The sequence below is a fragment of the Stenella coeruleoalba genome (assembly GCF_951394435.1).
Source record: "Stenella coeruleoalba genome assembly, chromosome: 1".
Taxonomy (NCBI): Eukaryota; Metazoa; Chordata; class Mammalia; order Artiodactyla; family Delphinidae; genus Stenella; species Stenella coeruleoalba.
Window position 1 is genome coordinate 149,134,369 of NC_137169.1, and position 17,088 is coordinate 149,151,456.

General features: G+C 42.9%; 1 long non-coding RNA gene across 1 annotated transcript; it reads right to left on the reverse strand.

Annotated features, from left to right (window-relative positions):
• Window positions 1-3,295: 3,295 nt before the first annotated feature.
• On the reverse strand, window positions 3,296-15,845 carry LOC307176669. The gene is made up of 4 exons (XR_013824862.1): window positions 15,421-15,845; window positions 14,077-14,165; window positions 12,420-12,576; window positions 3,296-4,036 (listed from the first exon to the last, which is right to left on the reverse strand). It is a non-coding gene; the product is annotated as an uncharacterized lncRNA (long non-coding RNA).
• Window positions 15,846-17,088: the final 1,243 nt, after the last annotated feature.

The following is a 17,088-nucleotide window of genomic DNA, read 5'->3' on the forward strand; positions in this document are numbered from 1 at the left end:
TTATCTTGTTCCTTCATGTGGTACAATGTCCTCTGCCTTTTCATTTTGTCTATCTTTCTCTGACTGTGGTTTTCTTTCCACAGGCTGCAGAATTGTCACTTTTTTTGCTTCTGCTGCCTGCCCTCTCCCTCCTACTATTTTTTAGTTATTACTGAAAAATTACAAAATGTGTCCTTGACTTACCAATGTCTAATATTTCCTAGTACTTTTACTTGCCTCCCAAACAATGTAATAATCTTAGATTTTATGTTCATTTAATTTCTCCTGATTTTCATGCTATCTTTGTTGTGTATTTGTATTATTTAAATACTTTAAATCCCATGAGATTGTTGTTTTATAGCATCAATGTTCACTTACATTTTCCACATGTTTACCCTATTTCTTGCTCATTTCTCTCTGCATTTCTGAACTTCCATCTGGGGTCACTTTCCTGCAAAAAATTCCCTTTAGTATTTTCTGAATGGTGGATCTGCTGATAATGAATTCTCTCAGTTCTTGTTTGTCTGAATATAGCTTCATTTCACCTTCAGTTTTGAAGTATATTTTCATTGGAATTCTAGGTGGCAGATACTTTCATTCAGCACTTGAGTATTTTATTCTATTGTCTTCAATTTCCATTGTTTCTGTTGAGAAGTCATATATTGTTCTATTGTTGCTTCTTTGATAATGTTTTCTTTCTCCATACAGCTCTTTGTATTTCCTTTTTAGCAGTGCTACTGTGACGTGTCCAATTTGGGATTTCTTTTCATTTACTCTAATTGGAGTTTGTAGGTCTCCTTGAACCAGTGGTGGTTTGATGTCTTTCATCTGTTACAGAAAGGTCTCAGCAAATACCTGTTCAACTATTGCTTCTGACTCATTATCTTGCTTCTTCAGAGACTCCAATTCCGTATATGTTAGACCTTCTTTCTGTGTCCCCCTTGTCTCTTACCCGCTCTTGTATTTTCCATTCTTTTGACTATGTCACTTCATCCTGAAAATTTCCATTAATTTTTTTCCAGTTTATTAGTTTGTTCTTTCTCTGAGTCTAATCTGCTATTAAACCGAACTACTTAGTTCTTACTTTCCGCTACTTTATTTTTTAGTTACAGAAGTTCTGTTTTAGAATAGCCAGTTTCTGTACAAATTCTTAATTTTGTTTTTCTTCTTTTTGAATATATTAAGCTTATTTATTTTAAAGTCTGTATCTGATCATGCCATTAACTGGGCCTCCAGGTAACTGTCTGTTTGAAGTATATGTTGTTTCTTTTGGGTTTCCTTCAAGTTGTTTTTATCTTTGTATGCCTGATTATATTTTAATTGAGTGTTAACATTGTTATAAAAAGTTATAGAAATAAGACATAGGAAAATGTTATCTTGGCTATGCAAAGTAGCAATCTTAGATAACTTTAGTCTATTTTCAAAAATTGAGATGATTTGTGCTGAGTTTCAGTCTACCCCAGTTCACCCTTACTCCTAGGGTATAGCCCTTTGGGGTCACAACCCAAAGTAGAGGGGATTATCAGGTCCCTGTTGTTGAGCCCTAGACCCAGTTTCTGTCCCATATTCCCATGAAGCTGTCCAAAGTGCTGCTCAGCTTTTCAGCTTCTCACAGTCTCTTTTGATATCAGTGTAGTGGGAAGAGTTGAAGCCAAAGTATAAAATACCTTGAATAATGGGATAAAAAATATTGATCTCCACTCAAGGGGATTTTGCTTCATTAAAAGTACTCTTGCATTTGTAAAAAGATCTATATCATACTGTATCTGGTCCCTCCAAGTGATCAGATAAATCATTGGAATTTTTTTATAGCAGAATCACTTAAGAGTGCCTGTATGCTATGGCTTATAAGTTCTAGTACTGTCAGGGTAAGTTTGGCTCTGATCTCTGCTGTAGAACACATAGGGGAATGTTGCTGCCTGTGCCTTGTACTGGGGTGAGAGTTTGGGGGAAGACATATGTGAGAATGAAGACAATGTATTCAAGGGCCCTTATGCAGGTCATCCCACTCGGCTTGGCTAAATTCAGAATCAACAGAGTCACCATGAAAAGAAGGAACAACAAAAGTACCTGCGGTAGAATAAGGTTGCAAAGGACTGATTTGGCTGAAGTTTCCAAAAGAGCCTCTGGGATAGACAAAGCCACTAGGGTTGGCCTTCTCTTGAGCCAGAGCCATCAGGTAAAGGTGAGCAGGTCACCACTGCACACGATGCTAGGGACAGAGACAGACCCCCCCCCCTTCTCTCCATCTCTATGTTCTGCCTGCTTCTCCCCAGGGTCTCCTGGTCTTGAGTTGTCTTACCTATAACACAGTTACAAGGGGGCTATCTGAATGCCTAGCTTTTTCCAGGGCAGATTCCACATGTTTATTTTTTTGTCCACATAAACAACTCTAATATTTTGACAACCAAATTACCACTTTAAAAAAGAAATTATAGTAAAATCTATATAACAAGCAATTCACCATTTTAACTATTTTTAAATGTAAAGTTCCAGGACATTGAGTACATTCCAATTGTGCAACCAATCTCAAGAACTCTTTTCATCTGCAAAACTGAAATTCTATACCCATTAAACAATAACCCTTCGTTCTTCTCTCCCTGCAGCCTCCTGAAAACACCATTTTACTTTCTGTCTCCATGAATTTGACCATTCTAGGTATAAATAGAATCATACAATATCTGTCCTTTTGTTTCTGATATATTTCACTTAGCACATATTCAAGGTTCATCTGTGTTGTAGCATGTATCAGAATTTAGTTCCTTTTTAAGGCTAACAAAACATGCCTCTGTGTGTGTGTGTGTTGCATATATATCACATTTTGTTTTTCAGTCAATGGACATTTGGGTTGTTTCAACCTTTTGGCTATTGTGAATAATGCTGCTACGAACATTGGCATACAGATGTCTTTTCAAGTACTTCCTTTCAATTCTTTTGTGTACATACCCAGAAGTGGAATTACATATGATAATCCTATGTTTAATTTTTTGAGGAACTGCTGTACTGTTTTTCACAGTAGCTGCACCATTTTACATTCCTCTCTGCAATGCACAAGGGTTCCAACTTCTTCATATTCTTGCTAACACTTGTTATTTCCTTCCTTTCTTCCTTTCCTCCCTTCCTTTCTAATACTAGCCATTCTAATGGGTGAGAAGTGGTATCTCATTGTGCTTTTGATTTGCATTTCCCTAGTGATTAGCCAAACTGCATTTTGTTTGGCCAGATTTGACATTTAAACAGCCTTTATATGTACAATCAGAATAAAAATCCTTTGCTAAACCACATGTGTATTTCTGGTTAAAAAGAAGGTACGGGCCATCAAAATCAACCGGAGGGTTTGCTGGGCTGACCTGTCTGTGTGCTGAGCCTTGAGATATTTATTGGGGAAGGCTCTTCTCTGAGACCCTGTAGGCCCAGCTCAAGGCATGTGGGTGGAGCACCCTCCTCTTCACCCCTTACCATCTCAGATACAGCAACATTCACTTCACATACAATGAATGGCTAGGGCCTTTTTACTATTGGAGACAATTTGACATTAATTTCCATGAGGTGCCATCTTTCAGTTCAATGTGTTTCACGGGTCATATAATCTTCGATTACTAAGGTGACACTTAGGACAATTTTACAGCAAACTGAGTCCCAAATTACAGCCCCTGAAGGAGTCCGCATTAACAACGGTCTGTAAGATCCCAGCAGGGGGCCTGAGCCAGGTTATACTGCAATCAAATGTGGTCACTAATATAACATTTCAGTAGGAACAAGAGGAATGTATTGCTAAGACACATGTGCTGATCTTCTCTTTTCAGAAAAGGAGGGCTCAAATCACCACAGACACCCCTAGATTATGGAATAATAAAGACAGAATTATTTTTGCATGAATTGGGATTTCCCTGTAGCTGAGTTAAGAAGCATGACCCACTATGAGTGAATTGGAATTACTCACCCTTCTTTTTCTTTTCTTCTCTTCTTTCTCTTCTCTCTCTGTTGCATCAACCACTCTGATTGTTTTAGTTCTACTGCAGGCATTTTACTCCTCACATTTAATAAACCAGTGCCTCTAGAATAACAGAGTGTGAGAAAATTAGAGTGGGTAATTACTAAGCAAAACCTATAAAAATAACAAGCATCACCCATAGACTAATTTCTGAGATATTTCATGATTTGAATGCCCCTGCACATAGCAATGTGCTGAGTTTTGCAAAATGCTAGTAAGACAAGACAGGCTTCCTACCTTTTGAGAATCTCCTATAAAACCACATATTGATGTTGATGTTCATATGGCTGCACATGCATTTACAATCAAAAATGTGAAACAAAAACAAGAATTAGATATGAAAATTGATTGTGCCCCTACTGATTGTGCAACATTCCCCTATGATTTAGGTAGCATTTTCATACATTAAATATTGGGCTATTACTGGATTTTTATGAGTTTTGGGGGAACACGGACTCATCACATTTCAAGCACATGTGAAAACCATGCTCTGGGAGCTCACTCTATGGCTTTGGACTTCCTCTGTATAGAATATGCATTTCTAACTACTACAAAAGGTTAAATATTATCTAGTTCTTTGCTGTTCTAGTTTCTTAAAACTCTTCAAATTAACTGCTATGTGACTACTGAACCCACTTACCCAGTGAAAACATATCTATTTTGTGTAAGGCCCTGTGCTGGGTACTGGGAAACAGACACTGCAGAGCCCATTGGAGCTCACTGTCCAGTAGTGAAGACACAGAGCAGGCAAAACAATAATGTGTGATTTTCAGTCACTAAAAACCCATCTCCTGGGTGCTGAAGACATGGAATGAGCCTTCTAGAGACTCTTCATTGCCAATCCCCAGAAAATAGAGGGTATTTGACTCTCAGGAGAGAGGAATCAGGACAGTGAAGAACTTAACTATTATGGGCTGAATTCTGTCTCCCCCTCAAATTCATATGTTGAAATCCTAACCCCCCAGTACCTCAAAATATGACTGTATTTGGACACTGGGCCTTTACAGAGGTGGCTGAGTTAAAATGAGGCGATTAGGATGGGCCCTAATCTAATCTGACTGGTGTCCTTAAAAGTAGAGGAAATTTGGACATACAAGGAAATACCAGAGGAATGTGTGCAGAGAAAAGGTGATGTGAAGAGACAGCAAGAAGGTGGGCATCTGCAAGCCAAGGGGAGAGGCCCTTGGAGGAAAAAAAACCTGCCAGCACTTTGATCTTGGACTTCAGTCTCCAGAACACTAAGAAGATACATTTCTGTTGTTTAAGCCCATGGTATTTTATTATTGCAGCCCTAGTAAACTAATATATTAACCATTATTTCTATTGGGACTTTTTAACATCTTTATTGGAGTATAATTGCTTCACAATGGTGTGTTAGTTTCTGCTTTACAACAAAGTGAATCAGTTATACATACACATATGTCTCCATATCTCTTCCCTCTTGCGTCTCCCTCCCTCCCCCCTCCCCCCTCCCTATCCCACCCCTCTAGGTGGTCACAAAGCACCTAGCTGATCTCCCTGTGCTATGCAGCTGCTTCCCACTAGCTATCTATTTTACGTTTGGTAATGTATATATGTCCATGCCACTCTCTCACGTTGTCCCAGCTTACCCTTCCCCCTCCCGGTATCCTCAAGTCTATTCTCTAGTAGGTCTGTGTCTTTATTCCCGTCTTGTCCCTAGGTTCTTAATGACCTTTTTTTTTTTTTTTTTTACATTCCGTATATATGTGTTAGCATACGGTATTTGTTTTTCTCTGTCTGGCTTACTTCACTCTGTATGACAGACTCTAGGTCCATCCATCTCACTACAAATATCTCAATTTCGTGTCTTTTTATGGATGAGTAATATTCCATTATATATATGTGCCACATCTTCTTTATCCATTCATCTGTTGATGGACACTTAGGTTGCTTCCATGTCCTGGCTATTGTAAATAGAGCTGCAATGAACATTTTGGTACATGACTCTTTTTGAATTACGGTTTTCTCACGGTATATGCCCAGTAGTAGGATTGCTGGTCATATAGTAGTCCTATTTTTAGTTGTTTAAGGAACCTCCATATTGTTTTCCATAGTGACTGTATCAATTTACATTCCCACCAACAGTACAAGAGAGTTCCCGTTTCTCCACACCCTCTCTAGCATTTATTGTTTGTAGATTTTTGGATGATGGCCATTCTGACCAGTGTGAGATGGTATCACATTGTAGCTTTGATTTGCATTTTTCTAATGATTAATGATGTTGAACTTTCTTTCATGTGTTTCTCGGCAATCTGTATGTCTTCTTTGGAGAAATGTCTATTTAGCTGTTCTGCCCATTTTTGGATTGGGTTGTTTGTTTTTTGATATTGAGCTGCATAAGCTGCTTGTAATTTTTCAGATTAATCCTTTGTCAGTTCCTTCATTTGCAAATATTTTCTCCCATTCTGAGGGTTGTCTTCTGGTCTTGTTTATGGTTTCCTTTGCTGTGCAAAAGCTTTTAAGTTTCATTAGGTCCCATATGATTATTTTTGTTTTTATTTCCATTTCTATAGGAGGTGGGTCAAAAAGGATCTAGCGGGGCTTCCCTGGTGGCGCAGTGGTTGAGAGTCCACCTGCCAATGCAGGGGACGCGGGTTCATGCCCTGGTCCGGGAAGATCTCACATGTCGCGGATTGGCTGGGCCCGTGAGCCATGGCCGCTGAGCCTGTGCATCCAGAGCCTGTGCTCCGCAACGGGAGAGGCCATAGCAGTGAGAGGCCCACATACTGCAAAAAAAAAAAAAAAAAAAAAGGATCTTGCTGTGATTTATGTCATAGAGTGTTCTACCTATGATTTCCTCTAAGAGTTTGATAGTGTCTGGCCTTACGTTTAGGTCTTTAATCCATTTTGAGTTTATTTTGGTGTATGGTGTTAGGGAGTGTTCTAATTTCATTCTTTTAAATATAGCTGTCCAGTTTTCCCAGGACCACTTATTGAAGAGGCTGTCTTTTCTCCACTGTATATTCTTGCCTCCTTTATCAAAGGTAAGGTGACCATATGTGCGTGGGCTTATCTCTGGGTTTTCTATCCTGTTCCATTGATCTATATTTCTGTTTTTGTGCCAGTACCATACTGTCTTGATGACTGCAGCTTTGTAGTATAGTCTAAAGTCAGGGAGCCTGATTCCTCCAACTCCGTTTTTCTTTCTCAAGATTGCTTTGGCTATTCAGGGTCTTTTGTGTTTCCATACAGATTATGAAATTTTTTGTTTTAGTTTTGTGAAAAATGCCAGTGGTAGTTTGACAGGGATTGCATTGAATCTGTAGATTGCTTTGGGTAGTAGAGTCATTTTCACAATGTTGATTCTTCCAATCCAAGAACATGGTATATCTCTCCATCTGTTTGCTTCATCTTTAATTTCTTTCATCAGTGTCTTATAGTTTTCTGCATACAGGTCTTTTGTCTCCTTAGGTAGGTCTATTCCTAGATATTTTATTCTTTTTGTTGCAATGGTAAATTGGAGTGTTTTCTTAATTTCCCTTTCAGATTTTTCATCATTAGTGTATAGGAATGCAAGAGATTTCTGTCCATTAATTTTGTAACCTGCTACTTTACCAAATTCATTGATTAACTCTAGTAGTTTTCTGGTAGCATCTTCAGGATTCTCTATGTATAGTATCATGTCATCTGCAAACAGTGACAGCTTTACTTCTTCTTTTCCGATTTGGATTCCTTTTATTTCTTTTTCTTCTCTGATTGCTGTGGCTAAAACTTCCAAAACTATGTTGAATAACTGTGGTGAGAGTGGGCATCGTTGTCTTCTTCCTGATCTTAGTGCAAATGGCTTCGTTTTTCACCATGGAGGATGATGTTGGCTGTGGGTTTGCAATATATGGCCTTTATTATGTTGAGGAAACTTCCCTCTATGCCTACTTTCTAGAGGGTTTTTACAATAAATAGGTGTTAGATTTTGTCAAAAGCTTTCTCTGCATCTATTGAAATGGTCATATGGTTTTTCTCCTTCAATTTGTTAATATGGTGTATCACATTGATTGATTTGTGTATACTGAAGAATACTTGCATTCCTGGGATAAATCCCACTTGATCATGGTGTATGATCCTTTTAATGTGCTGTTGGATTCTGTTTTCTAGTATTTTGTTAAGGATTTTTGCATCTATGTTCATCAGTGATATTGGCCTGTAGTTTTCTTTCTTTGTGACATCTTTGTCTGGTTTTAGTATCAGGGTGATGGTGGCCTCCTAGAAAGTTTGGGAGTGTTCCTCCCTCTGCTATATTTTGGAAGAGTTTGAGAAGAATAGTTGTTAGCTCTTCTCTAAATGTTTGATAGAATTCGCCTGTGAAACCATCTGGTCCTGGGCTTTTGTTTGTTAGAAGATTTTTAATCAGTTTCAATTTCATTGCTTGTGATTGGTCTGTTCATATTTTCAATTTCTTCCTGATTCAGTCTCGGAAGGTTGTGCATTTCTAAGAATTTGTCCATTTCTTCCAGGTTGTCCATTTTATTGGCATAGAGTTGCTTGTAGTAATCTCTCATTATCCTTTGTATTTCTGCAGTGTCAGTTACTTCTCCCTTTTCATTTCTAATTCTATTGATTTCAGTCTTCTCCCTTTTTTTCTTGATGTGTCTGGCTAATGATTTATCAATTTTTTTTGTCTTCTCAAAGAGCCAGCTTTTAGTTTCCTTGATCTTTGCTATCGTTTCCTTCATTTCTTTTTCATTTATTTCTGATCTTATCTTTATGATTTCTTTCCTTCTGCTAACTTTGGGGTTTTTTTTCTTCTTTCTCTGATTGCTTTAGGTGTAAGGTTAGGTTGTTCATTTGAGATGTTTCTTGTTTCTTAAGGTAGGATTGTATTACTATAAACTTCCCTCTTAGAACTGCTTTTGCTGCATCCCATAGGTTTTGGGTCATCGTTTTTTCATTGTAGTTTGTTTCTAGGTATTTTTTTATTTCCTCTTTGATCTCTTCAGTGATCTCTTGGTTATTAAGTAGTGTATTGTTTAGCCTCCATGTGTTTGTATTTTTTACAGATCTTTTCCTGTAATTGATATCTAGTCTCATAGCATTATGGTCGGAAAAGATACTTGATACGATTTCAATTTTCTTAAATTTACCAAGGCTTGATTTGTGACCCAAGATATGATCTATCCTGGAGAATGTTCCATGAGCACTTGAGAAAAATGTGTATTCTGTTGGTTTTGGATGGAATGTGCTATAAATATCAATTAAGTCCATCTTGTTTAATGTATCATTTAAAGCTTGTGTTTCCTTATTTATTTTCATTTTGGATGATCTGTGCATTGGTGAAAGTGGGATGTTAAAGTCCGCTACTATGATTGTGTTACTGTCGATTTCCCCTTTTATGGCTGTTAGTATTTGCCTTACATACTGAGGTGTTCGAATGTTGGGTGCATAAATAATTACAATTGTTATATCTTCTTCTTGGATTGATCCCTTGATCAGTATGTAGTGTCCTTCTTTGTTTCTTGTAATAGTCTTTATTTTAAAGTCTGTTTTGTGTGACATGACAATTGCTACTCCAGCTTTCTTTTGATTTCCATTTGCATGGAATAACTTTTTCCATCCCCTCACTTTCAGTCTGTATGTGTCCCTAGGTCTGAAGTGGGTCTCTTGTAGACAATATATATACAGGTCTTGTTTTAGTATCCATTCTGCCAGTCTGTGTCTTTTGGTGGGAGCATTTAATCCATTTACATTTAAGGTAATTATCGATATGTATGTTCCTATTATCATTTTCTTAATTGTTCTGCGTTTGTTATTGTAGGTCTTTCTCTTCTCTTGTGTTTCCTGCCTAGAAAAGTTCCTTTAGCACTTTTTGTTAAGCTGGTTTGGTGGTGCTGAATTCTCTTAGCTTTTGCTTGTTTGTAAAGGTTTTAATTTCTCCATCAAATCTGAATGAGATCCTTGCTGGGTAGAGTAATCTTGGTTGCAGGTTTTCCTCCTTCATCACTTTAAATGTGTCCTGCCACTCCCCTCTGGCTTGCAGAGTTTCTGCTGAAAGATCAGCTGTTAACCTTATAGGGATTCCCTTGTGTGTTATTTGTTGTTTTTCCCTTGCTGCTTTTAATATTTTTTCTTTGTATTTAATTTTTGATAGTTTGATTAATATGTGTCTTGGCGTATTTCTCCTTGGATTTATCCTGTATGGGACTCTCTGTGCTTTCTGGACTTGATTAACTATTTCCTTTCCCATATTAGGGAATTTTTTAACCATAATATCTTCAAATATTTTCTCAGTCCCTTTCTTTTTCTCTTCTTCTGGGACCCCTATCATTAAAATGTTGGTGTGTTTAATGTTGTCCCAGTGGTCTCTGAGACTCTCCTCAATTCTTTTCATTCTTTTTTCTTTATTTTGCTCTGCAGTCGTTATTTCCACTATTTTATGTTCTAGGTCACTTGTCCATTCTTCTGCCTCAGTTATTCTGCTATTGATTCCTTCTAGAGAATTTTAAATTTCATTAATTGTGTTCTTCATCATTGTCTGTTTGCTCTTCAGTTCTTCTAGATCCTTGTTAAACGTTTCTTGTATTTTCTCCATTCTGTTTCCAAGATTTTGGATCATCTTTACTATCATTATTCTGAATTCTTTTCCAGGTAGACTGCCTATTTCCTCTTCATTTGTTAGGTCTGGTGGGTTTTTGCCTTGCTCCTTCATCTGCTGTGTGTTTTTCTGTCTTCTCATTTTGCTTAACTTACTGTGTTTGGGGTATCCTTTTCACAGGTTGCAGGTTCATTGTTCCCATTGTTTTTGGTGTCTGTCCCCAGTGGCTAAGGTTGGTTCAGTGGGTTGTGTAGGCTTCCTGGTGGAGGGGACTAGTGCCTGTATTCCAGTGGATGAGGCTGGATCTTGTCTTTCTGGTGGGCAGGTCCACGTCTGGTGGTGTGTTTTGGGGTGTCTGTGGCCTTACTATGATTTTAGGCAGCCTCTCTGCTAATGGAGGGGGTTGTGCTACTGTCATGCTAGTTGTTTGGCACAGGTTGTCCTGCACTGTAGCTTGCTGGTCGTTGAGTGGAGTTGGGTCTTGGTGTTGAGATGGAGATCTCTGGGAGATTTTCGCCGTTTGATATCATGTGGAACTGGGAGCTCTCTTGTGGACCAGTGTCCTGAACTTGGCTTTCCCACCTCAGAGGCACAGCCCTGACGCCTGGCTGGAGCATCAAGAGCCTGTCATCCCCACAGCTCAGAATAAAAGGAAGAAAAAGAAAGAAAGAAATAAAGAAGATAAAACAAAGTTATTAAAAGAAAAAAAATTTTTTTAAGTGGATAGAATGCTAGGACAAATGGTAAAAGCAAAGCTATACAGACAAAACCACACACAGAAGCATACACATACACACTCACAAAAAGAGAAAAAGGGAAAAAATACATATATATATCGTTGCTCCCAAAGTCCACCTCCTCAATTTAGGATGATCTGCTGTCTATTCAGGTATTCCACAGATGCAGGGTACATCAAGTTGATTATGGTGAGTTAATCTGCTGCTCCTGAGGCTGCTGGGAGAAATTTCCCTTTCTCTTCTTTGTTTGCACAGCTCCTGGGGTTCAGCTTTGGATTTGGACCCGCCTCTGCGTATAGGTTGCCTGAGGGAGTCTCTTCTTCACTCAGACAGGACAGAGTTAAAGAAGCAGCTGATTTGGGGGCTCTGGCTCACTCAGGCCAGAGGGGAGGGAGGGACATGGACTGCGGGGCAGCCTGCGGCAGCAGAGGCCAACATGACGTTGCGACAGCCTCAGGCGCCCTGTGTGTTCTCCAGGGGAAGTTGTCCCTGGATCACGGGACCCTGGCAGTGGCGGGCCGCAGAGGCCCCCGGGAGGGGGGTGTGGATAGTGACCTGTGCTCGCACACAGGCTTCTTGGTGGAGGCAGCAGCAGCCTTAGCGTCTCTTGCCCGTCTCTGGTGTCCGCGCTGTTAGCCATGGCTCGCGCCCGTGTCTGGAGCTCCTTTAAGCGGCACTCTTAATCCCCTCTCCTCGTGGACCAGGAAACAAAGAGGGACGGAAAAGTCTCTTGTCTCTCCGGCAGGTCCAGATCTTTTCCCGGACTCCCTCCCGTCTAGCTGTGGTGCACTAGCCCCTCCTGGCTGTGTTTACGCAGCCAACCCCAGTCCTCTCCCTGGGATCCGACCTCCGAAGACTGAGCCTCAGGTCCCAGCCCCGCCCACCCCAGCGGGTGAGCAGACAAGCCTCTTGGGCTGGTGAGTGCCAGTCAGCACCGATCCTCTGTGCGGGAATCTCTCTGCTTCCCCTCCGCACCTGTGTTGCTGCGCTCTCCTCCACGGCTCCGAAGCTCCCCGCCTCCGCCACCCACAGTCTCCGCCCGCGAAGGGGCTTCTAGTGTGTGGAAACCTTTCCTCCTTCACAACTCCCTCCCACTGGTGCAGGTCCCGTCCCTATTCTTTTGTCTCTGTTTTTTCTTTTTTCGTTTGCCCTACCCAGGTACCTGGTGAGTTTCTTGCCTTTTGGGAGGTCTGAGGTCTTCTGCCAGCGTTCAGTAGGTGTTCTGTAGGAGTTGTTCCACGTGTAGATGTATTTCTGATGTATCTGTGGGGAGGAAGGTGATTTCCACGTCTTACTCTTCCACCATCTTGAAGCTCCTCCTATTGGGATTTTTAAAAAACAATCTCAAAATTACAGAAAAGTTGCAAGTACAGGACAAAAAGGGTTTTTTTTCTGAATTATCTGAGATAAGTTGTTGACACACTAGACAGTTTTTGACAGTTTTCTATAAATGAGAATAAGATTCTGATGGAGCTAGAGAGATTAGCATCTTAGAAAAACAAGGGACTGTTGAAAGCTCTTCCTGAGAATGTGCAAGTGCAGGCATCACCTGAGGGTATAGGATGTTTGTGAAAAAGACCAGGAGACTTCTTGTGTCCTAGCTCTACCATAAGCTTTGTGACCTTGGGTAAATCACCTCTGCATCCAGTGACAACTGGACTAAATGAATAACTTCTGAGTTCACTTCCAACACAAGCATTTTGTGATTTTTATGTCTGAGGGGCATTTTTTTCCTACCATGAGGTTAAAGGGCAAAAATGATTCAGTCCTGTCCACCAGTGCCAAGTGCCCTTGCCCACTATTTGCCCCTGTGCTTGCCAGCCTGTGGCCTTTGACAGGGCTTCCAGCCTCATTTTCCTCTAGCTGACCAGAAACCTGCTACCCTGCAGCCAAGCCAAGCCCATGGCAGTCTGTTCCTTCATGTACCTGTGCTCATGCTACTTACTCCATGCCACATGCCCTTCTGCCTTCCCACCAGTGCCCTTGGAAACCTTCTGCTCATTCTTCCTGATCTCTCCAAGCATTTCCTCCTCTGTGCTGCTTGAGCATCTATTCATTCCCCTCAAATCTTTCCACATCAACATAATTGCTTCTTTATTTGTCATTCTCCCCACTAGACTCCAAATCTCTAGAGGAAAGGGCCTGGGTTTCTTCCTTTTCTGCAGCCTCAGCTACTGACACAGTGCTTGGCTTATAATAGGTCATCAGTGGATAAATATGCCTTAAGAACTGTGGGCCAGATACTGTGCTGGGCTGGGTGGAGAATGATCCTGCTCTTGGGGAGTTCTAGGCCAACAGGGGGAGAAAGATGATTAAATAGGCAATTGCCACAGAAGGGAAAGTGAGCAACAGTGTGGCAGAGGTGAGCTAGAGCTGATAAGGAAGCTCACAGGAGGGCACCTTTCAGACTTGGAAAGCCTTCCATTAAGCTGGGTTGCCTCACACTTGGACTTCGCCAACAGTACCTTGCCAGGGGCAGGTGTTGAAGAAATGTGTGCTAGACTCTAAGCTCCATAAGGATTTGGACCATGACCACCTCATTCACTGATGTCTCTACAGCTTCTAGCATATGTGACACATTGTGGTAACCAATAAATATTTATGCAATGAGTGCATGAATGAACTAACAACCAGGTCCTCCTTTCTGTTCTTTTCATATGCTTTTCCCACCTTGCCTCTCACTTTCTGACTTGTCCTTGTCCAGAGATGCAAGCTAAAACTTACCTCAAAGAGGGTGGTGCTGAAGATCAAAGGCACTAATAAATATGAAACCACTTAGTATAGTATAAAGTGCTCTATACACATGAGTTACTACTCACCGCTTCTTCCCTTCCAAGGGTTGTGTTGGGTGCAGCCGTTCTGGGCTGACCTGGTTGGGGTTCAGAAGCCCTCAGGACCTCTTATGCTCCTGTCGATGCAGGGAAAAAAAAAAAAAAAAGACTCAAGCATTCTCAATTTACCATTCTTTAGAAATGTCCTACGTTTTAATAAGGACCTTAGAGATTTCTTCCTTTGCAACTAGAAAAGCATAATTCAAGGGCAGTAATTAGGGTTCACACAGTCACTGCTCCTGTGGACAGTCCTAATGAGGATTTTTCTTTTTTCTTATTGAGCTCTCCCAAAGGGATCTCTTATTAGAGAAAAATGAGTTCCACAGTCATGGTGGGAGGTAGCCTGTATTAGTCAGGGTTCTCCAGATAAACGAAACCAGTAGGATGTGTGTACATACGGAAAAAGGATGTGTATTCACCACGTGGGTCCTGCAGGAGTATGGAGGGGCTGAACCATGCTTAAATCATGAGTTGGGGCTGGTAGAGGGACTGTCACTGGCCTGGAGCCTGAGATGGCTCAGGAGGCTGCAGAGAGGTGCACCGTGGAGCAAGCCCCTCGGCCTGTCTGTGCCTGAGTGACTTGAAACGTGCCGTCAGGGACAAGGAGATACTTCCGTCCTAAGAAACCCTGAACGGAAAAGTCCCCAATCCTTTGCCGTGACTTAGGATCGCAGCTGCTGTGGGACACAGACAAACTAAGTGGCCTCATGAGAGGTGTGAGAAGCCTGAGGGTTCAAGTCGCTCCCTTCTCCGGGCTGGTGCAGTGCCCGTTGTCTAAGGCGCTTACTCGGCCATTTTACAGCACAGCCCCCCCCTTCCTATTAAAAAGCACGTGATGCTGAGTGAAACGGACAAGGGCCGGGATGGATGAAAATATTCCCCGGGAATGGGGAGGACGGGGGACGGGGGGCGCGAGAGGGCGGGTAAAGTCAGTTCAGCTTTTCAGGTGTCCAAAAAGGAAACTCCGGGGGCAAGACTCGGGGGCTGAGAGAGGCTGTGGAGAAGGTAAAACCGGGGTCTCCTCTCAGCCTTGGAACCTTTCTTACCTCCGGCCTCCTCTCTACTTCTTAGAAATCCAGGCCCCTCAACCTGTCTGCCACTCCCTCAAGGCAGGCCTAGCTTCTAAAGCTAAGACGTTTCCTTTCTCCTCCACAGTTAAAACTTTACAGAAAGATCAGCAACCCCAGGATGGTGTCGTCTGACGCTAGAGTGCGGGGCTCGCGGCAGCGCGGTCCCCGCCCCCAAGAGCTCCGCGCCCTCGTGGACACGCAGGACTGCCGATCAATGGCGCGTGCGCCGAGGCAAGCATCGCCCCCACACCGTCTTCCTCACCTTGCGTCGGGGCCACGGGCTGGACTGGGACGCCCCACCCTCCGCCGGGCTGAGCCGGGACCCGGGCGCTACATGCCCGTCAGTTGTGCAAGCTGTCGGATTCTTCCGCGGCCGCACAGGCCTTGAGGGTGGGGTTGCCTCTCCTCTGACAGGCACGTGCGAGTACACAGTGCGGTCTCGGGGCGCTGGTATTCGACAGACTCCATCTCCACCTGCACCCGGGTCAGCCGTGGCGCAGCGGCCTTAGGAGAGTCGAGAGCGCAGACCCGGCAGCGACCCCCACGCCCTGCCCCGCGGGCCCTGTCCTTTCCGCTTGGGAGAGCGGCGCGTGCGCAATGGCCCGGCCGCCCCGGCGCAGCGCCTGCGCGCCGGGCTGCTCCCGGGCTGCTCCGCTACTTTAAAGCGTTCGGTGTGAACAGCAGTGCGCGGGAGCTTCAGGGAACACCTCCGGGGTAGTTAGTCCGCTTCTGCAGCGAAGTCTGGAGGCACCATCCAGCAGGGCTAGTCAGCACGCGAAGGACTCTGATCCGCACCAAAGAAGCCCCCGTAATAAGCACTTTAAATCTCATTATCTGAATCAAACCAGGAGGCTCGTGAATTACTAACGCATTTTGAAATTATTTCTGTCAGTAAAATAAGAGAGATTGAAGACATGTGGTCGACTTGAAAAACATAAGCTGGACCATCATGGCCTGAGGTGGGTATCTGCATCCAGCAAGCCCAGGCCTGTCCGTTTGAAGCGAGGCCCTGGGTCTGGGGCTCAACTTGGTCCTGTGTGCCCTCCTCTCAGGGAAGGGCTGGCGGCTCTTGGAGCCCGCTGCCTGCACCGCTTGACCGGGGTCTCCTCCAAGTGCCCGAGGACGGAGAGCAGGCGCGGCCACGGGAAGAAAGTTACACGTGTAACAGAATCCCACCACCTGGGCCTTCATCAATCAGCCCACCTGGGAGCAGAGTTTAGGGAGTGGGGCACAGCCAGCCCGTCTGCGTCTAACAGATGGAGGCCACTGACATTTATAAACGAATGGACAAGCGCTGAATGAGGCCAATGGGAGACGTGAAGGTTGTCGGAAGGGTCTTTGCTCTAATTATTAGAACAAATGCCTAGCACCCTACTTCCTTACATCTGGTGAGCACTTAGCAGATTCTGACATCCTTCCGCATACAGTGTCTCCTTTCATCCTCAGAACAAGCCCGAAGGACCCAGGCCACACAGGTGAGGCTTCCCTTCTACACAGACAAGGAATCTGAGCCCAGAGATGTTCTGTGACTCCCTCAAAGGTGACTGAGGGACGCAGTTCTCAAACCAGCACCCAGGCTTCATGACTTCTTGGCTAAGAGTGAAGACATATGTCAGAATTCTCAGGGAAGTGTTCCCAAAACATGTATATTTATAATGTATATAAAAGTTCCTTTCTGAGAGTCATGACCCAAACCCTCTGTATCCTAACACTTATTTTGTGCCCAGCACTGTGCTTGACACCTGGGTCCATAGAAAAATCTTCTACTCTTGGAAGAGTTGCAGAACCTGCCACCCAAAACATGCCAGCTCAGCATGAGGATTATTTTGACTTGAAAAACAGCAGATGCAAGAAGGATGTTCTGATCTCCCCTTTTCTTCCTGAAAACAGGAGATATAACTCCCGTATGAAAAATGCCCTCCCCATACCC